A 13441-nucleotide genomic window follows, 5' to 3' on the forward strand; every position below is an offset into this window, starting at 1 on the left:
AGCACAGGTGTGACCTATGGTGTGACGTCGCTGTTGTGACTTATGTCTTGATCTTGCCGTCCACTACGCAGACGCAGTTATATGGCAGCCAATGAACGTTGGTTGCAACACACCAAGTATGCCGATCTCATCTCGTAGCTCTGCGATCTAGGCTTACGTGTAGCCAGGACTACCGAAGTAGGGCGGTTGTAATTTGCGTTTTCACTCTCACATCTGCTTACACCCCACAAGTACAGCTCAAGACTTCCCGTTTCTTGTTGCAGATGGTATCCATATGCTGGCGAAACTCCCCCAACTTTGTTACATCGCCGTCATCTAGACCTCACTTACAAGCGCTGTGCCGAGATCTGTCCGCAGTTCATACTGGGGCCAATCAACATACGCACGTATATCTAGTGTTCCTGTCTGGGTGAGTATGCCTGCAGAGATTCACAAACCTAACACTGGATCTTCCCGCTTTGCTGAATTAGGTTTGAGCGCGTGATCGCAACCGCCTACATCGCGCTCTTTACTCATCCCCTCCGTTGTTCGCTTCAGTTTTCAAAGTCGCCACTGTCCGCCATCTTGCGTATATGCGGCACCAGCAGCCGCGGCATCCAGTCCAGCGGCGTCCCCTAAGTAAGCTGTTCCATAATTTCGCTACTGCCTCCTTACTCTGATCTCCGCTGTACAGGGGACGTGGTGGTTCCGAGTTGGTAGAGTTAGTTCATACAGCAGGGGTCCCCTTGTTCTATACGCGTTGTGTTTCAGCAGCGGGGTCGGGACATGGGCGCCCCCATTTTGTGCATTCCAACCCGCCAGACTCCACGAGCAATATCGGGCGCGCTTTTAACTGCTGCCTCCTTACTTGGATGCTAAAGCCTGTCGAGTGAAGATATTATGTCCAATTTCACTGCTTCAGAGTGGCCATGGGGAACAGGTGCAGCATGCGCCCGGTGCAGCAAGTCTTTCCCCGGAAAGTAGCTCCGGTATCCGACATCTTGCCCATCGCCCGATTCAGGGTGCCGCGACGTTTGTTTCACCAGTAATCACTGCCAACGAGGCAGCCCAAACGCCTCTTTTCATTCCTGGATGCTTCCCATCTCCTATTATGTGCTCAGGGTACAATTTGAACTCAGTTTAATATCTTAATAGATGCCAGGCTGTAGTTTGCCCAGCGGAGCTGTCGGATCAGGCAGCCATCCCGCTGTGTGCCCCCTAGCGCCTCCCCACACCTTTTCAATTTCCCCTGTATAATACAAGGCTAGAGTCTGTCCTAAGTACTACTTGCAGGGATACTCCCGAGATTGGTCACAGAACTATATCTTGTCTGCTTTATGCAACACACTGTACTCCGCAGGGGCTTCAGCTGCTACTTAATGGCTTAGTCAGATATATGTCTGATCTCGTCCTGATGGTTGATACAAGGAAAACCTTTGTAGTAAAGTGTGGGAGACAAATCCAGAAGTGTTGTGATTTTATTATAAGAATGTTAAGCTCAGTTCCCCCACTAGCTTTTGTTACATGGGTATTTTATTTGACGATTGTGGTCTTTCGACCCTAACCTTTGACATAAGACAGCAGTATTTTAATAATTCTGTCTCTGTGTTGCTTCTTTGCTATCAAGTTAGGCAATAAGATGATTAGAGAAATGTTAACCATCTACAATACAAAATGTGTACCTGTGGTTCTATATGCGGCGGGAACTTGGGGCTTTAATAAAAACACCCATCTCCAGATGTTGGAGAATGCGTTCCTCAGGAACCTTTTGTCCATTCCAAATAGTTGTTCCACCTTGGATTGTCAGGCAGAACTTGGGGATATGGTTTTATCTGACCTGATTAATATTCAGCCAATTTTATTATGGCACAAAGTTTGCACCAATGACTTTACTAGTTTATATTGAATGATTTTTAATGATTGTTTAAAGCTGACCAGCTGTGGAGTATTCACCAGGTTCAAATGTGTTAAAGAATTTTGCACAAAATTGGGTCATGTCGAAATATTTTGATACAGTCAATGTTCTGTGCAACATGAGTAGAAGTGATTTAAAAAATCAATGTCTGTCCTTTCTCAAAGATCCAATATTTTCCTGGTAAATGGAAAATCCAGTATTATCTAAAATCAGATGACATTGGTCACACACGGCGTCCAGCCATATCTCATTGCTAGCGAGATTTGTCAGCACAGGTTTGTATTTACATGTTTTAAATTTGATTTTTTTCACTGTGTTGTCACTTTTCCTGTTAGTAACGACTGGTCTCAGGTTCTGACTAGTTATGCTTGTGACAGTTTTCCAGTCAATGCCCTTTGCACCTTATTTCCTTTTGGTTCTTCTTTGCTTTGCCACGTAAACGCTTCATTTGACCTATTCTTCCAACTTTAAACAATGTCAGCCAGCACTATTGTTCGCAATTACCGTGCTGCAATCTGGGAATACGTTAAATTGATTGTAGCACATTGCAAATTCGCAAACCAATGTATCAAAAAATCGCAATTTGTGAATAGCTAGAATTCGCAATTTTGCACCTGGAAATTACTAGCAACTCAAGTCCGGTGGTAACCAGGTGCAACCTATTTAAACAGGCCCAGAATGCCCCAGGGACATCAACAATTGCAGCGCTGTATGTCATAGCCAGGAGGATGCGGATTGCAGCAAAACAGAGAAGAAGGAGACAGGAACAGGTCTTCAGAGTGCGCATCACTCTGTTCCAGCAGACAGAGATGCATGAGAAGTATAGGCTGGATTCAGCTACCATACTAGACTTGATTGCTGAGCTAAAACCTATGCTTGAACATCCAACCCTCAGGACAAAAACAATTCTACCACATGTGCAAGTCCTCTGTTCACTACACTTACTGGCATCAGGGAGCTTCCAGGAGGTGATAGCTACAGAAGGCGGGGTGTCCCAGAGTTTCCTGTCATGCTTCTTCCATGCATTCTTGGATGCAATGGTCCAAAGGATACACCATGGCATCATATTCCCCAACACACAACAGGCATTTCAGCAGACCAAACTGGACTTCTACCAGATTGCCCAGTTTCCCCATGTCATTGGTTGCATAGATGGAACCCATGTAGCCCTTTCACCCCCCTCAGACAATGAGTTTGTATTCAGGAACCGGAAATCATTCCATTCACTAAACATACAGGTCATCTGCAACACTAAACACATCATAACTGATATAGGTGCAAAGTATCCTGGTAGTACACACGATTCCTTCATTTTTAGACACAGTGTAATATACACACGTCTCATTGGGTCGAATTTGGTGACCCAATGCATGTCAACCACTCCGATATACACTTTAGAGCTGCAGTGATAGGACAGTGAGTAACCATATGTCTTTCAACCTGTAGGTGACAGTGTATATGCTGTGTGTGCATTCATCCTTACACCGTACCTCAATTTGGCTAATCCGAGTGAGCGAAGATACAATCGCCCACACAAGTCAACACGCGGTGTAACCAAGCGGACATTTGGTATACTGAAGAGCAGGTTCCGCTGCCTGCACAAGAGCGGAGGAGCACTGCAAAATGGGCCAGAGACCTGCTGCAAGATTGTGGCTACTTGTGCCATGCTGCACAACATTCAGACAAGAAAAGGCATACCAGTGGAACTCACAGATACAGAATCAGATGAAGATGAGGTACCAGGTCCACATTGCAGACCAGCACATGGTGTAGGGGCAGCTGATGGCCGACACAGACGTGCAGAAATAACACAGAACTATTTCTAGGTTAGTAATGATGACAAAAAGCCAATAATGATTTGAGATTGACTGTGTTTTATTGTACCTTAGCATCCGGTAAATTGCATTCACACAGCCCACAAACACACGTTATGTGTGGCACTTGATGTTGCATCTCACATCTCATGTACACAGGACATGAGTAATGTTATGACAAATGTACATTTGCCAAGGGTTACTTCACCCGTTAGCACGCAGCTGTGGCAACACTGTCTATTTCCTCCGTCCACATCCTGCAGTTGCACACTCAGTGTGCTAACTGACCTTCCTTGATGAGGCATCTGATGGAGTTCCCTGTCTCACACTACGCCGTCTGGGTTCTGTCATTGGTGGGGTAATGCTGCGGCGGCTGGAGACCTCCTCACTGTCATCTGCCCCAGGAGACCTGTGCCATCTATATTTGCTATCTTCAGCTGGTCAACTGCATTTGTGACCTGCACCAAACCTTTAACATCATCCTGGCTGCAGTGTGCCACTTCTATCTGCATCTCCACTGTGCGCCTAGACAGTTAAGAGGTGGCATTGCACAATCGGTTGACCGCCTTAGTGTAAACATCCAGACAGGTGTACATACGTTGTTTTCCCTGTGTCTGGATGCATGGCCCCTTTGCATAGTAGCACAGAGCTCTTTGATTGCTCCAGTCGTTTCAATAATTCTGTCTGCACAGGCCTTATTGCCCTCTGCAACTGTGTCATTGAGCTCACTAATGCCCTCCTTCCTGTCTGTGAGATTATGGTTGACAGACACCAGCTGCCTGTTTATTGATCTCATGCTTTTGGCTTGCAGACACTGGACATTGACCATTGTGCCTTTCAGGTCTGAGAATACAGAAGGATCATCTCCTACCACTATGCTGGTTTGTGCCCTGGGCTTGAGTCTCCTGCATCTGTCATCCCTACGGTACATAGGGGGCTGCTCATGTTCCTGGTGTGCCTGCTCTCCTTGCTCTGGATGTGCCTTATCATGTTTGCCTTCGAGTTCTACCTCCAACTCCGGGAGTAGATGCACAGTGTGACAGCGTTCTTTTTGCAGTGTTGGCTGTGTGGTCCGATCTGTGTCCTCGCCCCTTCTTGGTCCTGTGGCTGTTGTGCCTCCTCAGGTTCTGTATTGTCACCCTGTGTTGCAGGTTCACCTGGAAATACAAAAGTACTACTTTTTGTGTGTACTGCTTTACACTGTTTACTGAATAAACAGTGATACAATGCACTATACCAGCTTGAGAGTTGTAACCTTGTACCTTCTCCTTTTTGTTTCCCAAATCCAGGCATGGAACAATGTATAAGCAGGTACACCTCAACTTAACCATTTAAGTAAGCACTGATACTTAGACAGCTCAGTTAAATTGTAGACAACTAACACCTCTTATAGGTCCTGATGAATCGCGGGTAACTTAGCCCTGAGCGAGAAACATGTCGACCACAACCATCACCCACTAGTATAGTCTTGAGTGTGGAAAACATTACTTTCCAGACCTCCTAGACTAACTGTTGTTTTTAGCTAGCGCTTGGGACCACCCGAATAAAATTCCTTCCGGTACCTCGGCGTTATTTTAATCCCACACTCTGCTTACTACTATTTTGGCCCCTCACCCACACTTCACCTACGGGCAGTTGGATAAAAGATCTCCGCCAAAGAGCCCCTCTTAGAGGTGTAGCCCGTTGGGTATTGCACCGCCCACCCAACGAGGAGCAACTGCCGATGATGAAGCATGACACCTGCAAGGGTGTGTGAGGCCAATATATCCAACAAAATGGATACCCACAGGCAGGTTATCATTTAACCTCCTACACAGTTCCACTCCCCACTGACCTGACACTTGTACCCAGGAACAGCCCAGCTCCTCCCTCCTTTGCTACCAAGTATAGGCTGGACTCAGCTACCATACTAGACTTGATTGCTGAGATAAAACCTATGCTTGAACATCCAACCCGCAGGACAAAAACAATTCCACCACATGTGCAGGTCCTCTGTTCACTGCACTTACTGGCATCAGGGAGATTCCAGGGGGTGATAGCTACAGCAGGCGGGGTGTCCCAGAGTTTCCTGTCATGCTTCTTCCATGCATTCTTGGATGGAAGGGTCCAAAAGATACACCATCACATCATATTCCTCAACACACAACAGGCATTGCAGCAGACCAAACTGGACTTCTACCAGATTGCCCAGTTTCCCCATGTCATTGGTTGCATAGATGGGACCCATGTAGCCCTCTCACCCCCTCAGACAATGAGTTTGTATTCAGGAACTGGAAATCATTCCATTAACTAAACATACAGGTCATCTGCAACACTAAACACATCATAACTTATATAGGTGCAAAGTATCCTGATAGTACACACAATTCCTTCATTTGTAGACACAGTGCAATATACACACGTCTCGCTGGGGGCACATTTGGCGAGGGATACCTGCTAGGTAAATGCATGTCAACCACTCTGATATACACTTTAGAGCTGCAGTGATAGGACAGTGAGAAACCATATGTCTTTCAACCTGTATGTGACAGTGTATATGATGTGTGTGCATTCATCCTCACACCGTACCTCAATTTGGCTAATCCGAGTGAGCGAAGATACAATCGGGCACACAAGTCAACACGCGGTGTAACCAAGCGGACATTTGGTATACTGAAGAGCAGGTTCCGCTGCCTGCACAAGAGCGGAGGAGCACTGCAATATGGGCCAGAGACCTGTTGCAAGATTGTGGCTACTTGTGCCATGCTGCACAACATTCCGACAAGAAAAGGCATACCAGTGGAACTCACAGATACAGAATCAGATGAAGATGAGGTACCAGGTCCACATCGCAGACCAGCACATGGTGTAGGGACAGCTGATGGCCGACACAGACGTGCAGAAATAACGCAGAACTATTTCTAGGTGAGAAATGATGACACAAAGCCAACAATGATTTGAGATTGACTGTGCTTTAATGTACCTTAGCATCAGGTAAATTGCATTCACACAGCCCACACACACACGTTATGTGTGGCACTTGCTGTTGCATCTCACATCTCATGTATACAGGACATGAGAAATGTTATGATAAATGTACATATGCCCTGGGTTACTTCACCCATTAGCACACAGCTGTGGCAACACTGTCTATTTCCTCCGTCCACATTATGCAGTTGCACACTCAGTGTGCTAACTGACCTCCCTTGATGATGCATCTGATGGAGTTCCCTGTCTCACACTACACCGTCTGGGTTCTGTCATTGGTGGGGTGATGCTGCGGCGGCTGGAGACCTCCTCACTGTCGTCTGCCCCAGGAGACCTGTGCCATCTATATTTGCTGTCTGCAGCTGGTCAACTGCATTTGTGACCTGCACCAAACCTTTAACAACATCCTGGCTGCAGTGTGCCATTTCTATCTGCATCTCCACTGTGTGCCTAGACAGTAAAGAGGTAGCATTGCACAATCGGTTGACCGTCTTACTGTAAACATCCAGACAGGTGTACATACGTTGTTTTTCCCTGTGTCTGGATGCATGGTCCCTTTGCATAGTAGCACATAGCTCTTTGATTGCTCCAGTCATGTCAATAATTCTGTCTGTACATGCCTCATTGCCCTCTGCAACTGTGTCATTGAGCTCACTAATGCCCTCCTTCATGTCAGTGAGATTATGGTTGACAGACACCAGCTGCCTGTTTATCGATCTCATGCTTTTGGCTTGCAGACACTGGACCTTGACCATTGTGCCTTTCAGGCCTGAGAATATGGAAGGATCATCTCCTACCACTATGCTGGTTTGTGCCCTGGGCTTGAGTCTCCTGCATCTGTCATCCCTACGGTACATAGGGGTCTGCTCATGTTCCTGGCATGCCTGCGCACCTTGCTCTGGATGTGCCTTATCATGTGTGCCTTCGAGTTCTACCTCCAACTCCAGGAGTAGATGCACAGTGTGATAGCATTCTTTTTGCAGTGTTGGCTGTGTGGTCTGATCTGTGTCCTCGCCCCATTCTTGGTCCTGTGGCTGTTGTGCCTCCTCAGGTTCTGTATTGTCACCCTGTGTTGCAGGTTCACCTGGAAATACAAAAGCACTACTTTTTGTGTGTCCTGCTTTACACTGTTCCCTGAATAAACTTAGTAGCAATGTGGGTACCTACGTGCTGTTACATTTTTGGTTGTACTATTTAATCTCAACTGCAGAATCATTGCTGTGTGTCATTGCTCAACTGTGTTATGTGTGTGACTACATCTCCCATGATGCATTGCTAGGTTGGCAGGAAAATGTGGAATGGAGTTACATCCTAACTTTGAAATTGGGGCTTTCCTGAGTGTATTCTTAAATGAGTAATGTGTTAGGGTTGATTTAGCATGCATCTTACCTTGACTGGTGTTGGGCGTGGCGGAGCTGTCGATATCTGCGACCCCACTGATGCTTTTAGGCTGTAGGGTGGACTCCACCAACTCCTCACGGGGTGTGGATTTAGGTTCTGTGGATAGACCCCCACCAGTTTTCTTCACCTCTGCAAGCCTGGTGGCAACCTTGTCCTTAGACCTTGAGCACATGTCATACCATCTCTTGCGTAGGTCACCGATGGAGTGCTGTGTCACATCTATGGCATTCACCTTAGCCTGTATGTCCAGCCAGACTTTGCGCTTTTCAGACACTGCAATGTGCAGGGATTTGTTTCCAAAATGCATTTCATGGCTCTTAATCATCTGCTCAATGAGGACCTCCATGGGCAGTCCCACTTCCTGGTTATGATGTCATCAATCTGCTCCAGGTTAGCAGATTCGCAAATTTTCAATTTTTTAATTGCGAATTCGCAATTAAGAAATCGCAATTTTGGTAATCGGTAACATCGATTATTACCGAATTGCAAACTTTTTGCGAATATTTATTTACAACGCATTTGGCGATTCTCAAATAGCAATTCCTTACAAATCACTATTTGAGACTCGCAAAATACTTTTTTATATATATATGCCCCATATTCTCCAGTGGCAAGCCTACAGTACATTTTGGACTCAGGGGTGAATGGCTAGCACTTTTGATATCGGGAAAGGGGGTCAGATAGGGCTGTGTACTCACACCTTTTCAATTTCTTTTTTTTAAAATTATTTTTATTGATTTTTATCAATATGAACATAGTACAACCAATCAATAGAACTTAGGCCAGTACACTTCTGCATTCATCATTCATGTGCGTATATTACAACTACATATTATAATTTAGAGTCAATCAAGGTCACAGTACATCAATTGCGATCAACATGGAATAAGGGATACAACCATCGCTACTTACAGCATTACATTCATGTCATTATCCTGCAGGAAAGCGGTAAGGTACCTCCAAAAGTCTTTTGGACGCGATCTGGCTGGCAGTTCCTCTTCGTACGTTAGCAGTCTGTCCCTGCAACCAGTCATGTCCCTCAACCATTGTTTAGTGCTGGGTGTCTTCGTGCCACACCAACATTGAGATATTTGACGTTTGGCTACTAGGAGTGCAATTACACAAAATGTACGTTTCTCTGCTTTCACAGTGGACAGAAGTCCCAATAAACATGTTTTTATAGAACACTCAATCTCTGCTCCAGCCATATCTTTCAGCATGGCAGTGATTTTCTCCCAGTAATCCCGTATTTTTACACAATGCCAAGCTAGGTGAATAAAGTCAGCTTCCTGTATCCCGCACCTTTTCCAGTGTGCATCTTCCCGTAGCCCATGCTTGTGGAGTCTCACTGGAGTGTGATATGTCTGGTGGATATATTTGAAGTGTAGGATTCGTAAATTGCCATTCGGCGTGAGCAGTGTAATTAACACACAAGTGTTGTGCCATTCTTTCTCGGTTAATGGGTCCCTGAGCACCCCGTTCCACCTCGCCATTGCTCTAGCAGTGTTGCATGGGATTTCATTTTGGGCCCCCTTATATAGTCGCGAAACTAAGTGTGTAGTATTGGAGGATGTTAATATCAGTTGTAGCGTATTTAAGCATGCTGGTTCCGCAGGGTAGTTTGGGTATAAGTCCCGAATAGCTCTTTGTAGCCTGTAATATGTGTACCGAAATATCATGGTCTGATTACTTATGTATGATAGTTCTTCCAATTGGCAAAACCGCCCGTCGTGATATAGATCACCGAATGTGACAATTCCTACCTGTGTTAAAAGACCCATGCCTACGTCCCTAGTAACTGACAACTCAGGGTGATAATGTAGAGGCATTGCCGGGGCAAACAGCGGTAACTTTTGTGCCAGTTGTCCTAGTTTTCTCCAAGCATGGGTGGTGGCGTCAATAGTGTTGATGTCTTCAGAGTGTAGGGGCGGTCTTTTATGAGTTATAATGGCTGTTAACGGAATCGGTAGTTTATCCCCCTCTTCCACTGCAGTGTGCGTTAAGTAAGGTATTTTGTGGAACCAGTATGCGGCATATTGTGCGTTGTACACACAGATAATACAGGAAGAAGTCAGGGACACAGTATCCTCCTCTCTCGTAGGGTAATGTCAACGTTCTGAATTCTATACGTGCTTGTTTACCTGCCCAGATTAGTTTCAGGACTAGGGACTTAATATTTTTAAAAACTACGCTTGGAGGTGGAATGGGGATGTTATTAAACAAGTAAAGGAATTTAGGTAGGATGTTCATTTTTACAATTGCAATACGGTCTGCCAAAGAGAGCGGTAACTGTATCCACCTATTGATCTTCTCCTCTAGCTTGGCTATCACTCTCCCATAATTGGTGCGAATGACCTCTTCCGGTTTCCTGCTATACCATACCCCTAAATATCTTATCGAGTCAGTTTGCCAATCCAGAGGAAATTCCGTGGTATGTGGTGTAGTGATGTTGGTCAGTGGAATAATTGAGGATTTATTCCAATTTATCTGCAAACCAGAGTGTCGCCCGAATTGTATGTACTCCCTTAATAACGGATCTAGATTTTGTTCTGGATTACAGACATACAGAAGCATATCGTCCGCATATAAGGATATGTGTAACGGGCGTCCCGGGAAGTGCAAGGCGGAATGATTGTGCGTTTGTCTGATAATGCAGGCTAACGGCTCCAGAGCTAGCACGAAAAGCAGGGGTGAAAGCGGGCACCCTTGTCGTGTGCCTCGCTCAATAGGGAAGGAGTCCGAAATATATCCATTCACACGCACCCTTGCTACTGGGTTCGTGTATAACCATTTCACCCACTGTATGAACATCGGGGGGAATCCCATTCGCTCCAGGATCGTGAGGAGATAGGTCCATTCTATTGAATCAAAAGCCTTGGCGGCATCCAACATGACCGCCGCAGCCTTAGTGTTTGGCGTTAAATAGTGAGACAGGGCAAAGAGTGTTCTGGTTTTGTGAGATGTGGCCCTCGAAGGTATGAAACCTGCTTGATCCGGTAGGACCAGGTTTGCCATAAGTGGTTGTAACTGGACAGCAAGAAGTTTGGCCAGTATTTTAGAGTCAACGTTGATTAGTGACAGCGGTCTGTACGACTTGCATATTTCAGGGTCTTTATTGGGCTTCAGGAGGGCTATTATCACCGCCTCCCGCAGTGACGGTGGTAGAATAGCCTGATCAAAGGCATTGCCATACATTTCAACTAAATGAGGGGCTAGAACATCAGCATACGTTTTATAGAATTCGCAAGGAAATACTTCAGGGCCCGAGGCCTTCCCATTAGGTAGTGTTCGAATAATTTCTGTAAATTCCTCCACCGTCACTGGTAGTGACAAGTATTCCCGCTGATTGTCCGATAACCAGGCAATGGCTACATCGTTCACATAGCTAAATATTTCCTCTGGGGGTGCTGTCTGTTTGGATTCATAAAACTCGCCATAGTTATGTACAAAACCGCGTAGGATACCCTCTGTGTGCGTGATCAATATGCCTCCTTCGTCTCGTATTTGTAAAATGGTTTGAGGGCCTTTCCCTTCGCAAATCTTCGCCGCTAGAACTTTGCCTGGCATGCCCCCTTCCCCAAATTGTCTGGCAGCTGGTCGTTTGGAGACATATTAGAGCTCATCCATTATGCACGTTTGGTTTTCTGTGTGTACCTGCCTAAGTTTCCCCAATAAAGTTGTGTTTTGTGTACGTTCATATTCAGTTTCTAGTTCTTTCATGCGGGTTTCACATCTAGTAATCTGTCCTCTGATATCCCTCAGAATTCCTACTGTGGTACTCATACATACCCCTCTTAATGTTGCTTTAAATGCCTCCCAAAGAGTGCCTGGGTCGTCGACTGTTGCTATATTAATCTGAAAGTAATCTTTTATGGTTGTGGCTATGGTGTCCGCATATATCGAGTCTGTGAGTGCTTCGTAATTAAACCTCCAGCTAAAAGGAAGAGGGGCAAATGTGGTATTTGGAGTGCTAACAGGATCGGATTGTGATCTGAGAGGGTTCTAGGTAGTGTTTTCAGTGTCTTTGCCCATAATAAAACATTGTTTGATCCCAACCAATAATCTATACGGGACCAGCTTCCATGCGCCACATTAACGTGCGTCGCCCCTGTTACGTCTGTATTTCTGGCTCTCCAGAGATCCCTAAGCGAAAGCTCCTCCATAATATCCAACATTTTTGCCCTGGCCTTCCTATGCGGTTCCGTGGAAGCTGGCGATCAGTCCAGAAAATCACACAAGGCAACATTAAAATCCCCACCCCATATAATGTTTGTGTCAGTGAAATCATGCATATGATTCCAAAGTTCCTGGAAAAATTCAGGGGAGTCTACATTGGGACCATAGACGTTTGCCAGTGTCACCCGTTGCCCTCTCAGTATCCCTGACACGATAACATATCTTCCATTGGAATCTAGTATCGTTTGATTTATTTTAAAATGTACACCTTTCCTGACTAATGTCATTACCCCTCTGGAATATGAAGAGCAGTTAGCAGCGTGTGTGGATTCCGCCCATCTCGCCCCAATTTTCCTCTGCTTAGTCGGTGCTATGTGATTTTCTTGTAAGAAAGCTATATCTATCTCACATCTATCGAGACATGGATCTACAGAGTACTCTTCAGTAGGCTGTCAGCCCGCGTCACCCATGACTGATGTATTCGGCCATTATACCATATATCTGGAGGCTATCGCAGCCGTCCCATTCAGTTAGTGTTCCAGAACCTTACCGTCAATCAGAGTCCTGCTTCTGTTCCGTTCTGTTCGCTTTCTTTCCTTTACCTGCCATTTTTTTAGTGAACTCCAGCGTTGTCTTAGGGGTGGCAAGAATGACCGTTTTACCCTCCCAGGAGACCTTTAGATGAGCGGGGTAAAGCATGGCGTAGGGTATTTGCAATTCACGCAACTTGGCTTTGACTGTTGTAAATTCACGTCTTGCCTGCTGTACTGCAATAGTATAATCCGGATAAAATTCTAGTTTATTCCCTTGGTAGTTGATCACTCCTTTTTCACATGCAAATCGGAGTATGTTGTCGCGATCCCGGTAATTCAATACACGAGCAACTATGGGCCTCGGCGTCGCACCTGGTGGAGGTTTCGGTGCAAGAGAGCGATGGTGCCCTCTCGATTAATAAAATTGGTGACAGCGCGTCTTCTCCAAAGATGTCCTTGCATAGCTGCTCAATGTATGTTTCCATACGGCCTGTATTCATTGATTCAGGAAGTCCCGCTATTCGAACATTATTCCGGCGGGAACAGGCCTCTAACTCCTCCGCTTTTGCTTTTATTACCTCAAGTACTTTTTCCATGCCCGTACATTTGGTGGTTGTCATATGTGTTTCATCTTCAACCGCCGAGAAGCGGTGTTC

The sequence above is a fragment of the Lissotriton helveticus genome, chromosome 10, assembly GCF_964261635.1.
Source record: "Lissotriton helveticus chromosome 10, aLisHel1.1, whole genome shotgun sequence".
In the NCBI taxonomy this organism is placed as follows: domain Eukaryota; kingdom Metazoa; phylum Chordata; class Amphibia; order Caudata; family Salamandridae; genus Lissotriton; species Lissotriton helveticus.